This window comes from Artemia sp. Qi Xiang Cuo, chromosome 11 (assembly GCF_049724085.1).
Source record: "Artemia sp. Qi Xiang Cuo chromosome 11, ASM4972408v1, whole genome shotgun sequence".
Taxonomy (NCBI): domain Eukaryota; kingdom Metazoa; phylum Arthropoda; class Branchiopoda; order Anostraca; family Artemiidae; genus Artemia; species Artemia sp. Qi Xiang Cuo.
Window position 1 is genome coordinate 59,659,255 of NC_142804.1, and position 22,533 is coordinate 59,681,787.

A 22,533-nucleotide genomic window follows, 5' to 3' on the forward strand; every position below is an offset into this window, starting at 1 on the left:
GATATAAGAAGTGTTTCCGACCGCCTCTTTTAGACAAGCCGAAGCGATTGGGTAAAAAGCTGATGCTAAAGAAAGAACTCTTTTATTAAGAAGGTATGTAAAAAGAGCTATTTAGTGTAGTTCTGGCCATGGAATTAAAAAAGGGAAAGAAGCTAAGTTCACAGAAATTAGAGAGGGGTAAATGTATTTTTCAGAATCCAGGGGGGTATGATGTTGTTTTTTAATTTTTTCAATAAAAGTAACCAAAAAAACCATTTTCAATGAAAAAAATAACAAAAAAGCTATTCTTCGAAATCTAGGAGTAGTGACAAAATCTTGGAGGTGGACTGTTGCCACCCTGCCCTCCTCTCCTCAAATCACTTTAATGAGAGCATAAAATAAGGAATGTAATAGGACTAGTTATATTTTGTGAGTATGTTTCATTCAGGGCAGCTCTAAATCCACAGATACCGAAAGTATGACTATTGCCAGTACAACTCCATCTCAGAGCCCCTCCTCTTCACCTACTACTTGAATATAGTCCTAAACTGCTGCTCTGATTATTTTTTTTTTTGTATGTATTTTTTTCGAATTTGCCTCTCACCAGCAGCTGTTTCATGGAAAAAAAAACGACCAAATAAGCAAAGCTCTGATGTAGCCTCAGGCTATGTCAAGGCATTGAGGGTGTGGGGTTGGTTGTAATTATACTGGAAGCAATTACAATTTTGTTCTTGCTCCTCATTCTAATGCAAACACTACAAAGTACATTACTCTGATGTAGGCTATACTACAGTGAGATCTGTCTCATAAGAAAAGAAGAGCCTTCTGCCGCAGATGCTTTGCTTATTAATAATCAATTGCGCCACCCACCCACCCACCACAGTGTAGATCACACTTTAAATCCTCGATCCATATTATAAGTGTTTAGTAAAATTTTCAAGAAATCTATGCATTCTCGACTTCTTTATTTTCTTAATCCTAAACATTTTTCCATGGTTTGTGGGTGAAATACTCAATTCAGCTTGCATCAAGCACGTGCAACTATCTAGAATTCTTAAAGTTCAGCTCTTGGCTCTGTCCTGATGCTTACTTCTCTGTTTCTTAGTGTAGGGAAAACACACACAAGTTTCTCTTACTAGTAAAGCATAAAAATTCATGGTAATTAATTTAATAGTGATGATTAGTGTATAATTTCTTAAATTATTTTAGTTCTCTTTAATTTCTATTTTAAACACCCGATGTTCTGATTAAGATTTTTTTCAAAAAACAAACTATATGAAAATGTTTGTGGGAAAATATGAAGGTAGACGAGCAATATCACCATATTTGCTGGTTAACCTGAAAATTACTCATTTTGATGTTGTTGTTGATTATTAACGTCTCCTCTAGTAACCAGCTTCTGTTGAGACGATCTTCTTTGTTCCACACTTTTCTATGTTTCTTGATGGGATAATCTGAAACAAACAACATTTTTTTTGTTTTTTTCCTCATTTTTCTTCTCATTTTCCTCATGTTTCTTCTCATTTTTCCGAATTATTTGAGACAACATTATCATATCACTTTGAATACCATTATCTGCTTTTTTTTTCTTTACAAACAATAATACAGAAAGAACACACACTACAATCATTATACAGCTATCAATGATTTTTCAGTCTACCCTCTTCAGTAGTTAAGCCCTAATCAAAACAGGTCTATATATATATATATATATATATATATATATATATATATATATATATATATATATATATATATATATATATATATATATATATATATGTATATTTCAAACTAACATAATATCTTAGCTAAAATCCTCCATTCTACCGCTTGATTTCACAAAACACAAAAACAACATGATCATTTCCAGTCTTATAACATCATCATTGATCCCTATCCCGACCATAAGACTAACATTGAGATTGCCTAGCTTTTCTCTTTGACATAAATTTCTCATATCCCTTCTAAGTCTCTCATAGAAACGACACTCAATTAGATAGGGGTGTACAGTCTCATTCTGCAAATTACAAGCTCTACAAACAGGGCCATCGCTTTTCCCAATCCTAAATAGTCTAGCATTAGTACTTACATGACCTGATCGAAAACGGAATAACAAACTACAATTCCTCTTATCCAGTTTACTATAAATTTTACTATCAAAGTGGTTGTGTTTTTTCTGGGCTACAAGCTAATTGTGCATTAGATCCTTCAAACTTTTCACTAAATGTGTTTGCTACGCATTTTAAGTCACTGGTAATCATAACTCCCAAGAGTTTAATCTTCCTGGCTTTAAGAGAATCAGAGATAGTTGGTAGAAAATTTGGTTCGGAAGAATTTAAAAATGAAATAGTTAAAATTGAAGATTTACTGTCATATTTGAACTGGAAGCTTTAGTCTTCATGCTATCAATTAAAATTTGAGCTTTGCTACATTCATTTGCTTCACAAATTTGTCCAAGGGTAAGGTTGTCAACATATTTCCAGCAGTCTTCACAATCATTAGCAATATCATTGATCATAACTAGAAAAAGAATAGGGCCCAGAATGGTACTTTGAGGCACACCACAAAAAACTGGCTTGGGTTTGGAGAAAGACTTCTTATATTTTAAAATTTGGAACCTATTTATTAAAAAACTCCGAATGATTTTCACAACAGCAGGATTCACTCTAAAATCCATTAAAAGCTTAGAAATTAAAATGGTGTGATCAATCAAATCGAGACCTTTTTAAAAATCAATTTTTATTAAGTTTAGTCATTTACCAGGCTCATCAACATGCTTCAAAATAAAATGTAAAAGACTGAATAGATAATGGAATGTTAATGTATTCTTTCTGTTACCGTACTGATGAGGATCCAGGAGGGGTTCAACTTCAACTTTTAGCCAATTTGCTAAAAAACTTTTGTACATTTTGCTGAAAAAGGGGGTGAAAGTGATTGGCCTCACACCATAGAAATTAAGTTCAGTATCTTTTTTAGGGTTTGGAGTAACATACCTCATTTTTCATATCTGTGGGTAAACTGAAGAAGTTGAAATGCAATTAAAAACTTGTGTCAGTGGCTTAGTCAATTTGTCAGGAAATGCTTTTATAAGTTCAGTCGGAATATCTATGGGAGTTATACTAATTCGTTTATGTTTCTTTATTTTACTAAAAACTTGATCCTCAGAAATAATAGGTAAAGGTGCGCCATCATGTGGAATTTTCTGATACTCTTGGTTCGTTTTATTTACATCAAGAGGTGGCAAAGACTGAATTATTCTGGCCAAATCACCATTTAACTGGTTAGCAACTGTTTCATTATTTGAATCTGAACAAAAATCAACGCCACTAGGGGGTTTTCCACAAATTTGTTTTATTTCCTTATACCACATGCTAGGCTTTGATTCAAAAAGGTTATCAATTTTTTAGTTGAATTTTTTAGTTATTTTTTAGTTGAATTTTATGCTGAATCAAATCTTTAATTTCTCGGGTTATGTAAGGAAGATCTGTGTTGCACCGCTTGAAAGTTTTCTCGTTAAGGCATTCTTCATATTTGTTTCTTAATTTATCTTGCAAAAATTTAGCTTTTTCATCAGAGGACTCTAAAATTGCTGCCTCATCCCAGGACTAGGATGTAATCCAATTTCCAAATTCTAAGAGACTCCTGTCCAAAAGAGGTCGGTAGGAATCTTTCTCAGTGACATATTTTACTTTATACAAAGGCAGTGGAGCCCAATTTATCGTGTAGTGGTGGCTACCACCAAGGGGAAGTAGGTCTTAAGGTTCATTATAATATTATGACAAATTGGTGCAAATTACGTCGAGTTTAGTATTACCTTTAGTAGTCGGAAACTTTCAATTCTTAGATCGTTCTTATCACCAGAAACGCAAATTCCAACATTTGGGTGCTTAGAAGTAATAAAATCAAAATACAAGTCTAACTTTTCAGCAAAGACCTTTTTTTGAAAGATGCCATACTAAACAAGCAATAAAACACTCCAATAACAATGCCAGTTACAGATCTCGGAAGCTTTTTTGATCGAATCATATTCCAAATCATTTCATCATCGTCATCAATATGGGGGAACTGCACAAGCCGCGGCGCCAACTGTCCACGTACGAAACAAGCTAGGCCGGCACCTATCTTACCTAACGGATGATTCTGATGTCTTAGTTTAATAAATTGTTTGTAACCTTATATTGTAAGATGTTCAGGACTTTGTCTATGTAATTCTGTAACTGTTATAATTATAGCTCTGGTTACATGGACATAACCCTCAAGTTCCCTCATTTTATCAACTTTGAGACTTTCGGCATTTAAAGTTAAAAAAGAAGGAAAATAGGATTTTAACAAGAATAACGATTTATTGAAAAAAAAACATAGCAACAAAAAATTATTACTGCCTCCCCTAAAAAGCAAAGCTTGTCCGTGGGGGAGGTAGAGAAAACAAAATATTTAAAACAAAGAACACTTGGCCACCGACACCACTGAGTTTGTAGAGTTTGTAAAACTCTTATTGGTTTTAGGGTAGAAGAAAAAGTAGAGAGTCAAATACTTGAACAATAAAGTATATGCGGGTGTATTAACGAAAAATAAAGATGACGAAGGACAGACTTAGGAAAATAATGTTGGAGTTTCTTCATTATACCGAGATTTCTTGCCAGAATTTTGCTAGTTAAAGTAACATGTTCCTTAAAAGATAGAGTTTCATCTTTTACAATCCCAAGGTATTTAAAAGACGCAGTCCGTTTTATAAGGCCATTAGGCATATCTAATTCCTTTATCCATGGGTAAAAGTTAGGTGATCGCGAGAAAATAATAAAGTTAGACTTAGCCATGTTAATCCTTAATTTATTTACCCTAAGCCATGCTGCAATTCTATTAACTGATTCCTTCATGGAAATCTGCAGCAGCTCCGCTGTCTTAGCTGTGCTAATGGCTAATCAGCAAAAAGTAAAACTGTTTCATTAGTCGGGTTTACCGTTAGTTCATTTATTCTATAGCATAAATTATTTAGACATATTGGTAAATCATTAATAAATATCAAGAATAATATAGGACAGAGAACTGATCCTTGCGGAACACCTATTTCAATACGCTTTTTTTCGGAAGAAGAATCATTTACTTGGACATACTGATAACGATTACTTAAAAAACTTCTTAAAAAAGTTAATGATTTGCCCCTCAAACCACACACCTCACACTTCTTAAGTAGAAGTTCATGATCCAAAGTGTCAAAAGCTTTCATCAGATCTAAAAAATATAGCACCTATTTTAAAACCTTGGTTTAATACATCATTAATAATAGTCATCAAATAAATCATTGCCTGTTCCGTTGTCCTTTGTCTACGGAACCCAAATTGTGTCTCTGCCAGTAACTTATGATCCTCCAAAAAACTCATCATTCTAATACTAAAACACTTCTCTAAAACACGGGAAATAATAGGTAAAACAGATATCGGTCTATAGTTTCCTGGGTCATTTTGAATACCACCCTTATGAATTGGGGTTATACGGGCAACTTTTAAACAGTGTGGGAATTTTCCTTGACGAAAACACTCATTAATTAACCCACATAAAACTTCAGCTATAACAGGAAAAATACATTTAAGTGTTATTAGAGTAATATGGTCGCTACCAGATGAATTACTACGAAACCCATAAGTAATTTTTTTAATGTCATCAACTGTTAGAAGTTTAAGGTGAAGAGACACATCAATGGGGTCCCCCAATAAGGACTCGGACGTTGGATCACCACTATCAGGTACAACTGACATAGCTAAATTCAGACCAATATTCGAAAAATAACTCAGAAATTCATTGCATATGTCCTTTTCAGAATTCAAAGTCTTTCCCATTACACTAACTAATTCATCAGGTACACTATTTATTTTTAATCCAATCACTTCTTTTATTAGTCCCCAGGTTTTCTTAGGGCATCCTTCGACCTCCCTAAACTTTTTCTCAAAATATTTCTTTTTTTCATTTCTTAAAATATGTATTCAACCTATTTCGATAAATTTTATATAATTGCTTATTTTCTCGTGTCGGGTTAATTATTTGAGCTCTAAACAATTTATCTCTTACATTTATTTGCTTCAAAATCACAGGACCAATCCTAGGTTTTTTACTTGAGTGCTTTCTATTAAACTGCTTCAATATGACTACTTGACTAATCAAACTCTGTAACTTTTCATGAAATAAAACAAATTTTGAATTAGTGTCCTGAGCATCGCCTAGAACATCATACCAATTCACCTTTTCTGTATCATTTTTAAGTTTTACTATCGCACTTTTACTGATCACTGGAATCCTTGATTTTTTGCCTTTAACCACCTTCATGACATTTCTAAAGCTAGCTGAAACTCCAAAGTGGTCAGATACATCATTGATAAGGACCCTGGGAAGACTCAAGGGTACATTAGAAAGGATGTAATCCAGAAGCTTAGCTGATGTTCCCGTAATTCTTGTAGGAATATTTATACAAGGATGAAACCCATTAGATAAACTTCTATTAATAAATTCAGTACTAGCATATGACTGGTCTATAAGGTCAATATTAAAGTCCCCCTTAATAAAACATGGCATAGTGTTAAGTGGAAGTTTCATTAATTGTTCTTCAAATAGGTCCCTAAAGTCTTGAGCAGACTCTGTGGAGGTCTATATACTACAGCAATGCAAAATTTCAAACTCTCTCTAGTTATATGTAAAACAAAACACTCGCAAATTTTTTCTCTTTATATTTTAAGATTTTCTCTTATTGAAACCTTATAATCAGCTTGAATATAAACTACTAGGCCTCTATGTTGGTAATATTTTCGATTCCTTACACATAAATAATAACAAGGGATATGTAGTAATTGCGAGTTATAATCCTTTAACCACGTTTCAGTTAAAGCGATCACGTGAAAGACATTAGTATTTATTAGTTTCGATAAGAAATTATACACAGAATTCAGTCCCTGACAATTCAAATAAAAAATGTTAAGGCCAAAGTGGCCCTTATGTGGCCAAGTGGCCAATACAAGGGTAGTGCCCCCACCTTAAAAACATACCTTCATGATTCATTTGTGAAAATCTCTGTAGCATTAATATATAATTTTATATATATTCTTTCATTAAGCTGGCTGGAAAAATCAACCCTTCGACTTTCAAGTTGCAGGACATTGCTGATCCCAGGAGGTAAAACGATATCTCTAACCATCATCAATAAAAGTTAATGTATGTGACGGTAGAGGGTTGCGGTGGCGAAAAAAATCATTATCTACTAAACATATATCTAGACCTAGATAAATACAAAAAAAAATAACAAAATATAATCCGTTAAAGATGACATAATAAACAAAAATTAAACAAAACAAATAAACACACTGGTCGATGTGTATGCACATATTAACTCCCAAAATAAAATTCAGTGGGCTTAATATGGCTCACAACTTCATTTATAAGCAAACCAAAATTTAATAACCTTCGTAATTAATAACTTTTCATGTATTCTCTAAAAAAAAAAATAATTTCCAAACACTATAAATAACTAGCTCAAAGCCACTATTTACATTTTTAACGCTTTGAACCATTCAACCTTTCCAACATTGCCTGCAGATTTAATAGAAAGAACCGGCGGTACTACGGGTGGTATCCAGCACTCAACGCCTCTCTCCATCAAATATTTTCTTTTCACCACCAATTCCTTTCTAATTTGGCGCACCTCTCTACTAACATCATCACTAATAAAAACTGGTTTTCCAAACTGCAAGTCCTTTCCTCTTAATTTCTTTGCATTTTTGAATATGCCGTATCGGTCCTTATAATCAGTAACTTTGATTTTGATAAAGTTACTCGCTTCATGTACCACTGAAAATGGAGGAATATTCTTCACTTCCATTTCTAATCTCTCATTCAGCACTCTTTTAATGGTATTTTTTGCATCTGACAAAGAATCAGTCCTCACATTCCAAAACAATATGTTGTTTTTTCTTTCCGTATGCTGCAACACAAGAGACTGATTTTTTAATGATGCAACTTGTGTAAAAAAATCATTCACGAGTTTATCCTGATTTTCCATCTTAGACTTCCACCTATCTACCCGATTATTAGTTTCTCTTGCATCACCTTCCACCCGCGTGGATCTTTCTCCCAATTCACGAACAGTTTTTTGTATATTTTGCACATCAGTCTTCACGCTATGAAGGGACTCTCTAATTTCTTTTACGTCTGATTGTAAAATTTCCAACAGCTCCAAAATTCTTACGATATTTTCCGCATTTGTTTTCTCACATTCCTGTCGTAAGCATTCGCCACTCGAATCCAGAATAGAATCTTCTGGCGAAGGCCTTTTCTTCCCTGTTAGAGATTTTGGGGTTGACGCTAGTCTTTCATTTGATTTATCACCACTCTCATTACCACCATCAGTTTTTACTTTCTTATCATTTCTCTTTCTCCCCATTCTAATGGACGATTACGGCAAAATAAATTTCTAAAAAAAAGGCAATCTTCAATCAATATATGCCACACGGTTCAAAAGTTCTTTATATTTTCATATTTACTGTGACATTTTGTTATTATTTATTCGTTCATTTCACTGGCCACTATTAACCCACTTCATTAACTATATTAACGGAATGATTGCATAACCACAATCTTTAAAATAAAGGTTAAGTTTTTTCAAGGTCATTCGTTACTTGTGTAATCATATATTACCTTAACATATTTCTTTCATTCCACGCAAAAATCAATAGGCTCCTTGTCCAGGTTTATCACAGGTAAACAGGTTATCCGTGGGATGTAATTTATCACATGTAAACGGTTAATCCGTGAAATGTACTTTTTATTTGAGATGTTAACTGTCCAATGACTGAATGAATACTCCAAAATTGAGGGACTTCTTTTCTACATCTTGACGTTTGTTTACTTTTGTCTGTTTTGGGAAAATCTGTTTAGGTGTGAGAGATAGACTTCAGGCTCATCTAATTCAATAACTAGGCTATCTTATTCATCATGAAGGGCTGAAAACAGCTACAAGGTGGAAACGGTGACAAAGGAGCAGAAAATATATTAGTTTTCGTCTCACTATTTGAAGATTTAGAAACTGCACGTAGCCATTACCTGTAGATCGTTCTGCCTGCTATCTGAAAGTTTCGAAAAGGGTTATGCCAGGGCATGGTGGGAAGAGGTGGGGGAGAAGTGCATATGGGGAGGGGGAGGAAAAATGAACGGAGATGCTAAAGTAGGGGTATTCAGGGGGGACTTTGGGAATTGAATTCTGGTGATTGAAAGATTGGCATAGATTCGAAACTATTTTTTGTCTGATATTCGCAAGGTTCTCGCTGACACCGGCAAGCGCGATCACCAGGGAGTGATAATGGCGCGCTCGTGGCCAACGCCCTCTTATTTCCCGAAATTCAGGAGTGGCATGAGTGAAAATGCATTCTCTGTCAGTACAAGTTAAAACACTACACAAATCTACCTGGTCAAAACTGCAGTCATTTTTGCTGCAACATTTTGATCTAAACTTTAAGCATATATTTAAAAACCGACACTTTTTCTTCCGTCTGCAAAACCCTCGTTCAAAGAACCGGCAAAGCGTATTGTATTTACGATTGGCACTGTCCGTTTTACTGTCTTACGTCACTCTTCTCTGCGAGAGTTGGAATGGGTGCACTTGCACTAGTTGATGATGAAACACCAGGATTCATTTCGTCGTTAAGATCATACAGTCGTTATCTACGCTTGGGCTAGATTTTATGTTTTGCATTTCACTATCAGGGGGTGAATTTCGGTTAGCAACAGCGAAATCATTGTCCGTTTGCGTCGACATGTTAACTTGGTCCCAGGAAGTTTGCAAAGGGTCACAAGGGCGGGTTTCGATAGCCACCGAGAGTTTTTGTTTCAGCTGGGCTATAAGAAAGTCTTTAACCTCCAAATGACTTGAGAACACTTTATTTCTGACAGAAACATTAAGTGTCTTGTCCGGGATTTCTAGATTTTCTGCTTGAGATGCCAATAAACTGGCTTCACAGGATCTTAATTTTCTCACTTAGACGAATTGTTTCGGATTCATAGTTAAGAATGTCCACACTTACCGCAGACGGCTTAGTCCCTTTCGGTAGCTCCTAGTTGGTTTTAGGTCCCGAAGAAATTTGTGGCGAAGAGGTGCCGATTCCACTTCCTCTCACAGGTATCTTTGCACTAGGCTTTTGTGGGGATGTAGATGCTTACGATTTCGAAGTCACGGGAATTTTTTTTGCAGACAGTTCATGCATAACCATTCATCGGTATGGTCCTTCAGCCCGATTTGGGCACATTTATTAACGCCTGCGTGATCCAAAGTGTTTGATCTTTTAACTGACTTCAGTTAAAAGGATTACCGTAAAAATCTATAGAAGTTAAAACCCCAAAAGATATCTACAGTCCTTACATAAACCTAGATTGACATTCCTGGATTTTTATTTCTTGCAAACCTGTTTGAAGAAGGTTTAAGAAAATTATCAGTTTATTTGAAAAACATGTTGCTTTTTTGCTTTTATTCATTTTTCCTTTTGTTGCTTTTCTGCAGAGAATTGTTTTTGCTCCCTTGCTTAAAGTGGAGGCATGCCGAGAATTGAATTACCAGACAGGGATAGCTTAACAGTGCTGAATAAATACGCCCAACTAGCAACACGCCCATCATTTTCTGTTTCAAATCTTGCAGCAAAGAAACACATCCTCTAAAAGTCATACAAAACAGAAATAGGGGCAATTTAATTGAGAAATGATGTATCAAAAGTCAACCTATCAAAAGAACCAAACTCTAAGAAGAGATCCAGGTTGGGCGAGCAAAGAAAGAGAGGGATATTGTGGAATCAAAAACTACCCATCACCCCCACCAGCTCAAGTGAAACTTTAAGTGGTTCTTTTAAGGTTCATCTCAACTGAACCTTAGCCTTGTAAATAATTTCTCCTGTTGTGCATCAGCGAATGATAGTTTTCTTAGTACATATTCAGACAATAGTTTTTATAGTGTAAGATCAGGACAGATCACCAATTTTCCAAGTTCTAAAAACCATCAACTTCTTCTGAAAGTAAAAGCAGTGAAACAATTTGAAACAGACTTTGCGTTAGTGTTCAGTATTGTTTATTGCCCGATTTCAAAGTTTCAAGAAATTGAGTGTGTTTTCACATCAACAGTGTCAGAAAATTATGCTTATTGTGAAGTGATACCTATAAGAACTACTGTTTCTCTAACCAAAGAACATATTAAGATACCAGTATACAAACTAGTCAGGAACGTAACAACACAGTAAGGAAGGGAAATTGTTTTATACATCCAAGAAGGAATATTGACTCTCATATGAACCTTACTTTGAATAAATTTGGATATAAAAAAAAAACTATCTGGATTTCTAATCATAAATCCTAGAACAAGGGATATGTCAGGACTCATTTGCTTACTCCCTGCAATTTATGGATAAATGAATGCTGGTGGGTACAAATACGGCCTTTACGGTGGGTTCCCTTCCCTCTTCTGCTTGTTTCCAGAGAAGACTCAATGCACCTTACTGTAATGTAATATAGATGACGCTATAAATACTGATAAATACAGGTGGCCCGCTGATCTACATAAAAAAAGGTGGTGTTAGTGAAGATTCATAGAGAGAAATACCTACACCAATAATTGGAGAAGGTTTTAAAATACTTGCTTTACATTGTTAGAGGATAGAGAGCTAGTTGGATAATAACCTCATATGAATTCTGCAACAATATCCCATATTCAGAAGAAAAAACTTAGCCAGAATAATACTAGTCATAACATAGGTGCTTCAAATATCAAATAGTTTCAAATGTCATGCTTCACTTATAGTCAAGAAGCGGGGCCATGTAATTACAGCTTATAAAATTCTGAATACTAATAAAACCATCTTTGACCTATTTTAATGTGAAGATTTAATAAGAACTTAAGGTCATTCTCATAAACTTTTCTGAAAATGATTAAACATCAGACTGAGAAACAAGTTATTTACCAATAGAGTTGTGAGCTCATGGAACTCATTCAGTGATAATACAATAACCTCTACCATTGTAGATGTGCTCAAAATATCAGCAGACAGGGAGTGGCGCCGAGTGGCTTAACCAACTGAATACATTCAAAGAATGAACAGACAAGATCAATTCATACTTGCAATCATAACAAATTAATTAAACTGTTTGATTCATTGAATTAAATTAAATTAATTGACTTAATTTATTAAATCAATTAATACAAATCAATTAAAACCTGCCATAGGTACTCTCAGTCATAGGCTTAACTTGGTTATTGTTTCTTCACTATACATCCTTGCTGTTCACTTCTCTTAGCAATTCAAAAGAAATGTGTTAGTAGAACAAAAACTGTTATCATTGAGTTTTAATAGTAATTAATTTTCACAGTTTTGTTACACCAATAGAACTTGGAAAGAAGCCAATATCTTTTAACTTCCTGCATGTTTCATTTTTAGGATGCGTTGGGTTACTGGCCCTATAGCAGATGCTATTGCCCAAGCAAGGTCAACCAAATCCTATTTTGTTGTCTATGTTAAAGGTAATTCTAATGTATGTTTTTGCTCAACCTATCTGTGCTTAAATCGCTACTTGGGCAACACAGACCCTTGGTCAGTATGCAAAAAAAGGTTTTGTGGTATTTTTTTGTTTTTTTTTTTTTTGTTTTTTTTTTATTTGTGCTTTAACTATCCTTCTCTAACTGCTATTGACTGATGCTGCAGAGGGCAACAAAGCTGTATATGCTCCTCGTCCACCCCAATGGATTTGAATCTTCACTCTCTACCTTCTCAAATGAAGTTTTAATTTCTTTTAAATCCTTTCACATTAGCTTTTCACCTTATTCTGGGGAAGATCTTATTTTTGTTTTTCCCCAGATAGCTGGGCAAATAGCTTAATCTTTGGCAGTATATCATCTTCATCCTATAGAAAGTGGGACCAAATCACTTTTTTACACGTTTTATATTGCTGCACATATGGTCAGTCAAACAACGGTATAGATTGTCCTTGGATAATTCTGTTATTTTATAATGGATAATGAACACCCAATGGACCAAAGTAAAGATTGCAGTGCCTGCCCTAATTCTTAAATAGTATATTTTTCTTCAGGCGGTAACAAAGAAAAGTTACTATTTGGCAAAGACGCTACTGGGTTAATTTGAAAACATTACACAATACATAATTAAGAGTAGACACCCTTCAATCAAACATGAAGTTAAGTGCTGATGCTCGGCTTTTCTGAAGTTGTCTACAATGAGTTGCTGTAGACGACAGTAGGGTAGTGCAAACAGGTTTTCGGGTAGGCAAAGGTGAATTTTGTATACGCTTCGCTTTTTACTGCCAGCTTTGCGACTAATATTGCAGTGCCTATCCCCCTCCATTTTCCCCAACCCCCACGCCCAACACAGGATGCTTATTCTCGCAGTTAAACCAAACACTATTCTAACAGCCTTGTGTCTAGCATCATTCAGTTGCATGCAATTTTGAACAGATTTTATTGGATCGAAACTTACTATATTTGATTTATTAAAAAGATTATATTTTTATTAAATTGATTTGCTAGAGGGTTCGCTAAACCAGTGAACCTATAGTAGAAACCACCACTGGAACTAAGAACTACCCACAAATGCTGAATTTTCATGAGATCTTTTATACACTACCTCAGTTTTCTTTGCTTGTATTAAAATGTATGGAACCGTCACTAGAATTTGGTTAACCTCAAGGACTTGAAACAAAGTAGCTAGTAAAAAAAAAAAATTACTTTTCAATTTTCTAATTTATCAGTTAGGGGCCTAGGCCCCAAACTGATAAATTTCTAAAAATATATATCCGGTTATTTCCCTTTAAACATAATATTCAAATAAATAAATAACAATAATATTAATAGGCCATATTAAAAAAAAGAATATTGATTTTATATTTCCCATTGAAAATTGTTATTCTAATTAATAAATAACATTGATATCACTAGGTAACATTAAAGCAAGGCAAAAAAAAAAATATATAAAAAAAAAATAAATACAGGATAAGTGAAAATATTTATTACAGATTCTTATAATATACTATACTTACAATACACACTTAATCTTGGAATAAAAAACCAATGATTTGGCTCTGTATTACACAGACATGCCACAAAAAGCGTACTTGTGTGCCTTTTTGTACGCCAAGTTCATTTATCACTTTATCAAGGGTAATTTGTACTTCTCTTTGATTTTCCAACAGTTAAAGTAGAGAAAACCGAACTTGTCCTGTGGTGTTGCGGCAGTAAGTCTTCATCCATCGAAGGCAAAAAAAGGATCTTCCATGCTACTTTTCAATCTCTGTATTTAGAACGGCAATAACTGGATATAATACTGCATTTTTGAAAAACTCTTGCGCTTTCTCAGATGGAATTATTGTGCCACAACCGAATTTTGAACGAAATGTACGTTTTCAGGGCAGTTCAGGATCCCTAAAACCACAATTAATAAGCTAAATCAGAGGTGTGACTGAATGCTTTGAGGAAAAACTCTTGTGATTGAAGGGACTGAAGAACTTCAACAATACTGTTCTTGACACTTTTTACCCCTTCATAAGTCATACTTATGGACGCTAATGTGTCGCAGGGCATTAAAACTCATCTTAAAAGGAGTAGGCCAGACAAGAAGCTAAACTCTTCTTAATACAATTGGCTTGTCCCTCTGCATCGTGGTCGGTCTCTAAAATTTTATCTAGACCTGTCAGAGTTTCTTCAAAGTTGTCCAACAGTGTAGGCAAAGCTTAAATGGGACATGCCCATCCCCGACATAAGAAGATTCGAAACTATTCTGAAACTTCTCAAAAACTGCATGATCTTTAGTTGACTTTTTGAAGAAATTTTAAATATTTTGAAAAAAGAACGGGTTCTTATTTAATTTACTCAGCTGAAGCTGCAGATGAAAATAATACGGGAAAAAATTCCCGTGGAAATTTCTCCACCGCCGCCATGGAAATTCTCCACGGAAAATTCCCCCTGAAAGTTTTTCCAAATTTCAGATAGCATTTGTGTTTTTTATTTTAAAAGTGTTTGTTAATTAAAATTATAAGTATTAACTTACCCATCGGGCATTGTTTGATAGTGAATATCCTGAAAATTAAAATAATTATTGGTGGTATTGGGGCAGAAAACTTGCAATAATTAAAACTTATCTGGGATGCCGGTCGGGGGGGGGGGGAATTAACCCGTAGAGTTTGAAAATGACCTTCCCATTTGCATCTATGTTTAAATACAGTAAATCTAGGAAAATTACACTGTTTTTTTTTCTGCAGAAATCAGGTATGAGGGACCGTTCCCACCTGGACCGTTCCAGGTGGGGCGTTTTTACTTCTAAAGTTCCCTTCACCGAATGAAGCTTGATCTCCTGGTACTGCCTGTTAAAACTAATAACAATAGAAAAGAATAGGGGTTGATACCGCCAGGTATGGACAAAGTTCCATAGCTGCCAATAGCAGAATTCTAAAAGCTGCCAATACTTTAGCAGCGCAACTTGTGTTTTGACAGTTTTTCTTTGAGCAAAAAGTATTTTAATATGTAAAAATGGTATCAGACAAAGTCTGCCAATAATTTTAAAAACTGCCAAGTAGCATTGCTACTTTGCTACCCCACCTTTTCCATGATAGAATACCGTTTATATGTGCCTAGAATATTTCTAAATATCTGTACTCTTCGGATTCACTGTGTCCTACTTTCAAAGACATTTCGTGCAATGTGCTGATACAATGTCCTACAAGTAGCGCTGGTGTTGGTTGAAATGCTACAATTTCAGTAATAATTCTTAATACATTTATGCTAATTCTTATTTTCAGAACTGGTGAAAAGAAATAGGCTATATAAAAACTGAAAGGAGCGATAAATAAGCAGAGTATTGTAAATGGAGATGATTCGACATTTATGGATTAGTATATGAAGTCAAAACGCAACGAATAGGATGTTGTCAACGTTTATTGGGCGTTTTGTTTGCAAATAAGAGAATTTGAAGCACTAATGAAATTTTCCTAAGCTAACCATTTGAAACGGGTCAGGTGAAGGATGAGTGTCTGACATTTTTGGAAATGTTTAGCTGTCAATGCCTTAGTTGAATCAGCCCTGTGGCTAGTTGCTGTTGCTATTAGTCATGTCTAAATTCCATTTCTAATACGACAAAAGCTATGAAAATTAGAAGAAAAGCAAAAATTAAAACAATTAAATTATTCATACAGCAGACCCCATCCCCCTCCGTATTTGCTACCAACTTTCTTAATCAAACTACAGCCGATTTGACCTACCTAGTTAAAGTACGAATATTGTTATAAAAATACTAAGTCAGTATTTTCAGTATTTCCATTTCTGTTGTATTTCCAAATGTAGAGTGTTCTTATCCACTTTCGATTGTTTTAAAACAAGAAAATCCAACGTTAAACTGGCGGATTTTAGGGAGTCGATGTACCTTAATTTAGGGAGCTGTAAGAAGCAACTTTAAAACTCAAAAGGATAGAAATGATTCCGTGTGTAAAGGGGTTGCCCCCTCCTTAACACCTTGCTCTTCACGCTAAAGTTTTTAGCACCTTAAAAAAGCTTCCTATTCTAATTTAAATTAAACGTCATTCTTAACAAATCGGGATAAACAATCAAAATTTTTGCGCACAGAACAAGGTATTGAGGAGGGGGTGCAACCCCTTCATATGCGGAATAATTTCTATTCGTTTTTAGTTTTAATGTTGCACCTTACTTTCAGCCGAAAAAAAAATTTTTTTTTTATTTAATTCCTGATTGTTTGTCAAAAATGTTGGTAAGTTTGGTTCACCATCAATGGAAAATTCCTTTCCCTCACGGGAAATTCCTCCCTGGAAAGTTCCTCCCATGTAAAATACACCCCCGTAAAATTCCTTCCGGGCAATTCTATCCTCGCTGAAAATCCCCTCTCTCTGTAAAACTTCTCGCAGAAGATTCAGCCTGAAAAATTCTCCTTAGTATATTTTCATTTGAAAAAGACTAAGTTTTAATCGTTTTTTTATCACTCCGGAAACCCCCCTTCCGTGGAAATTATTTCCCGGAAATCCAAACACGGTGAAAATTTTCCCCGGAACAAATCCACGTGCAAAATTGAGTAGGCAAAGAGAAAGTAAGACAAATAAAAATGATTTCGGATAGGAATTCTTTCAAATTCTCCCAATGTAAAATTTCCCTTGGAAAGTTCACCCCGAAAATTTCCATCAACATGGATAATTAACCCCACGGAAATTCAGCCCAGGCATGAATTTTCCCTCTCCCCCTCCTGAAAAATGCCTGTATACATTCTAATAACAAATATTATGGGTAAACAATGGACAAATTTTATAACTTAAAGATTTATCCCCAGGATTGGGGTGGGGGGGATCATGTTATCTCCGAAGGCGTAGTTTTTTGACTTTTCAACTATGCTGAACAAAATGTCTATCTGAAAATTTTGTTGGGACGATTTTGGGGAAGAACAGGGTTGTGGAAGGGGTGGGGGACTAGTTGTTTTCTGTTCAAATGAGTCCTCTCCGGATGTTCTATGACCATTGTTTTGATACGATCACCCAAAGCACAAAATCTCCCCCCCCCCTCTAAAAATGTCTGTGTGCTGCCCAACAACCTACATCGGGAGAAGGCTGCACTTGGCTGTCTCCCGATGTACTAGGACCATTGTCTTGATGTGATCACCCCTGAAAAAAAAAAATGCATCCATGATCTTTCTTCAGATTGGAACTTGAACTATTTTTGCAGATAGGAGCTTGAAACCCCTACAGTGGGGTTCTCTGATACGCTGAATCTGATGATACTTGATTTTCATTCAGATTCTTTGACTTTTAATTTGATGTTTCCCCCCTTTTCCGAAAATCAGGCAAATTTTCTCAGGTTTGTAGCCTTTTATGGAACCTTAATGAATATTGAATATTTGGAATCAGCATAATAAGCCGATTCTTTTGACATATTTATTGATATGAAAATACTGGTTTTTAGGGTTTCGGTTACTAATGAGCCATGCCGCTTCTTACTTACAGTTCGTTACCACGAACTGTCTGAAATGCGAATTATGACCGCAAAATAGTCCACAATGCTGAAATTAACTATCATTTATAATTTATGCAACACTGAAATTAACTATCAAGATTTTTGGGAAAAATTTTTGAAATTTTTTTTGGAAAATTTCAATTTGAAAAATTGAAGCAACTCTGTTCACGAAACACTGAAATAAACCATCAAGATCATGGAATAATTGACAGCGTGTCAATTCTGTTCAGTTTTTCTTAGTTTTCTAAGTTATAGAGTTTTTCTTAGTTTTCTAAGGTTTCTATTTAGACCATATTTTTTTTATAATTAAAAAAAAAAATGATTTTAGTATTTTTTTAGGTAAAGATGGTGACACTAAGACTGAAGAATTCACTTCGCTTCTCAATTCAGAAGAGATGACGAGGATTTTGGACTCGGAAAATTTTGTCAAAATTCAACTTACCTTAGACACGCCCGAATGCAGCCAGTTTTCTCAGATTTGTATCCTTTTACGAAATCCATAATTTTTTTCAAATATGAAATATAATTTGGTTTAGGCTAATTCAATATAATTCAAAGTCATATTAGATAATTCAAGTATAATTTATATATGAATCCAATTTCCTAATTCTTAAACAGTAAACCTGAACATCTAAATAAATATTCATAATATTAATCAATAACTAAACCATGGCAGTCAAAAACGAACAGAAATTTATTTTAAGGAATTTTTTCTGATAGAGCATTTTTTCAAAGAAAATTAAAGAACCATTTTAAAACCTAAGCCAAGCAGAAATAAATTTGGGATATTAAATTTCAAAAGAAATAATAACGTAATAATATCTATAAAACATAAAAGTTAAATATGAGCTTTCAAAAGTAAAAAAGTTGTAAAACATCAAAATAATATTTAACTTAGGAATTTAAGGCTAGTAATGCTTGAAGTTTAAGAACGTTCTGACGTTGATGTTCCAAGAACGTCAAAATAACAGCTTTTTGAGCCAAGATAGGGCAAAAAAGCTGGAGTAAAACTTGGATTTTGTAAGATTTTTGTTCTGTTTGTTTCAAAACTGAAGTTTTTTTTTTTTTTTTTAAAAAAAGGACTATAATATTGAAAAAACACAAAATCATTTTCTAATGCATATTTAAAATTCTTCTTCTTTTCTTTCTTTTATCCAGCGGTATTTGGTCCTCCTTTCTACGTTTCCTGTTCGTTTTGTTAATAATGGGTCGGTGATACTTCACGTGATGTATAGAATCAAACCGATTATTGTTTCCTTTTCGCACTTCTGAAAGAATAAAAAATAAAAAATCTGTTTCTTTCTTCTTTTTTTTTTTATCTAAGACTCCTTGCTTATTTGTAATCGAATTTGTCCCTATTTCTCTATTATTCATTCCCTTTACTACCTATCTATCTTACCTCTTACTCGACGTTCCATTGCTTTCCACTTTATAATTCTTCACATACATAATTTTTTCTCTCCTAGTACATTTTATCTTCCTTTTTCCTAAACACTTTTTTTCATTCATACGATTCTTCATCCATTAAAACTGAAGCTTTAATTCTCAAAACTGAAGTTTTTAGGACAGTGTTACATTTTTGTCAGTGTTGCCATGTTTTATGGCAAGAATCAATAAGGAAAACTGGTTAGTTGAATTCTAAAACGCTTCTCGTTCGTAAAAATCCAGGGTTTAACGAGCCGTTGATTCCAACGACACCTCTACTTTAAAAGGAGAGCTACACCTTCTCAACATGTTTAGTATTATGTGTTTTTGGCTGCTTACAATTATGCATCTGTCGGCGGATTGATCATAATGTAAGCGAAAAATTTGCGTGAAGTTGTTGCTGTGCGGCAAATTTATTTTTTTGATAAAACCATTTGCAGCGATGATGGTGATTGTTTTTATGTGGAAGGCGTCATAACATCGAACCGTCAGGAGCAGTACAAAGTCCGTCATAGCATCGACAAAAAAAATCTGTCAGAACCTCGAACCGTCATAACATTGAAAATTTAAAAACTTTGGTTTTTTGGGGTTTAGGGGGGAAAGGTACCAAGGTTAGGTTACGTATTTAATAAATGCTATGCTTTACCCCCCCCCCCCCCTTGATGAGTAAATATATAGCCGAAATTTGTCTCTAAACTATAATATACTTATTACTATTTTATATACTTATAAATTTTTTTTAGATGTTATGGTGGTTCGAGGTTCTGACGGTTCGATGTTATTTGGTTTCGTGTTTGTGACGGTTCGCCGAAATGGTAGCACCCCGTTTTTTTTTTTTGAAATTTCTGTTTCTTTTTGCTTCAGTTTTTCTGTCTTATGTAAATATTTAAATCAGCTGCAGAAAATAAAAATTACTTGTCTTTGATTCAATTTAGTCTTGAACTAACAGCACCGTTTAATGTAAATTTGCTGGTGGATAGCTCGTAATGCGACCAAAAAGGACGTGTTTTGTGGTAAACAGTATTTGTGGGAACAAAGACAAATTAATATTTTTTCCCCAAACATTGGCAATGATGATAAATACTGTTATTTTCTTTTTTTTGCATTTTTCAGTTCTTGTGTTTAAATTATTCTTAACTCCTCATGCCCTAGATCCAGTAATATTAGTGCCTTCGATATATTTTATTGATCAGCAAGGAAGCCCTGTTGAAGTCATTGGTGGAAACATTGGACTAGAACAGTTAAGAGGTCGAATTTTGAAGCTTATCTCAAAACCCGAAGAAGTAAGTATCAGTTGGTAAAATAGAGTGTTTTACTCCAAAGAAACCCGTTTATAGGAATTCATTTTATTAATATATGTCATTTCTCCAAACATGTAAAACCAACTAATAAGCCCGTCTTGCTCAGATGGCTGAGTGTTAGACTCACATTCTTGGGGTCTTGGGTTTTGCCTTAATTTAGGTCTTTTTCCTTATGTAAAATTTTGAGAATATATGCCTTGTTGGTGAAGGCTTATGATACGGTAACGGTTTTTATGATTTTTGTACCAACAGGGTACATATCTACCCCGTTTTGTCTCAGAGCGGAGGGATTGATTTGATACTTTGTGGGGTGCTTGTGTTGGGGATGGGGGATCAAATTGATTACAAATTATGTCTAAGGAAAAGAATAAGGTACTAAGCTTTGTTTTCAGGCAAAAGTTTGAATGTTAAGTTGGAATTTTTTTAAATTAGTTTTTGACCGTTTTACAAGTCATGCGAGGAAATTCCCCTCCTCCTTTTTAAAATTCCTCCTGCAATTTCTCCTCGGGCAATTTTAATTTCCGTTTGAATTAGCCCTCTCCAAATCTCCAAGGACCATTAATTGTTAGCAATTTTTTTTTCAGAGTTTTGGTTACTATTGGGCCGAGTCGGTCCTCAATTACACATTTTGTTACCACGAACTATTTGGCAAACTGAGATTAATTAAAATATTCTTTTTTTTAACCAATGAAAAAGACTATATCAATCCAAATCAACAGAAATAAATTAAAAAAAACTTTTTCCACAGAAAAGTAAAGAGCTACATTATACCAAAGGTGAGCAGAAATAAAGTCTGATAATTTTTCAAGCGTAAAACTACTATAAATCAATAGATGAGTGGAACTCAAACTGAACAGAAATTACAATAAATAACCGAGTCGAACTCAAAACGTGCGGAAGCTACCAAAAAAAAGAGTTTTTTTTTTTTTTTTTAATTAAGAATTTAAGGAAACAATATCAGTAGGCTATTTTTATTTTAAAATTTCAATCCACATTAATTTTTTTCAGTAATTTTTTTCATTTATTAAAGTAAAAAAGCGAACCACTTAAAAATGAATTTTGTGCATGGTAGAGTCATATTCTAATGCTGAGGTTTCTTATTGGCAACCATCCACAAAGTGCCTTATGATTTAGTTTAAAGCATAATGGGCAACAATAATCGTAGTAGTAATAGTATTAAAAGTATACACATTGTGCATTCTGGCTAGTTCGAAATCCGCTACAACTTACCCTGAAAGGTCTCACTTATTAATGTAAGCCGTTTTTGAGATGTTGCTTTCACCCTTTTGACAATCTACATGCTCATAGTTCGTTTTGATTTAATCCACCTAAATATTCCTTGAAAGCTTTACCTTCAAACCTTTAGCTGGCGTAGCAGCAATAGTTTGTAGTGTATTTTTGTAGCAGTATGCACATAGCGCGTTTTCACACATGCTAAAAGACTTTTAGACCTTGAAAGACCTTGAACACATGCTAAAAGTTACAGCTTAATACCATAAACTGTTCCTGAAGCATTGTTCATACATCCTCTTGACAACCTGTATGGGTATAGTTTGTTCTGATTTTGTTCAATGCGGTTTGAATTCCCCCCAAAATTGTCTCCTTAATACCTTTAGCTTTAGTATCAAGTAGTAGCAGTCCCGGTTATAATAGTAGCAACAGTAGTGGTAGGAGCCTCAGAATTGATAGTAGACCCTTAGCTTTAGTAGTAGTATTAGTTCACCTTCCCCCCTCAATAGTCCCTGGAAATTTCATCTGCTTACCCTTATTCATAGTTGTAATTTTAGTCGCACTAGT

General features: G+C 34.4%; 1 pseudogene across 1 annotated transcript in view; it reads left to right on the forward strand.

The window, feature by feature from the left end:
• LOC148947190 (uncharacterized) overlaps positions 1–19,117 on the forward strand; it is a 32,448-nt pseudogene extending 13,331 nt beyond the window's left edge. The window contains exons 2-3 of the transcript XR_016142467.1: positions 12,435–12,517; positions 18,350–19,117. The product of XR_016142467.1 is annotated as an uncharacterized LOC148947190 (transcript). The remainder of the gene's footprint in view (positions 1–12,434; positions 12,518–18,349) is intronic.
• The last annotated feature ends 3,416 nt before the right edge of the window (positions 19,118–22,533 follow it).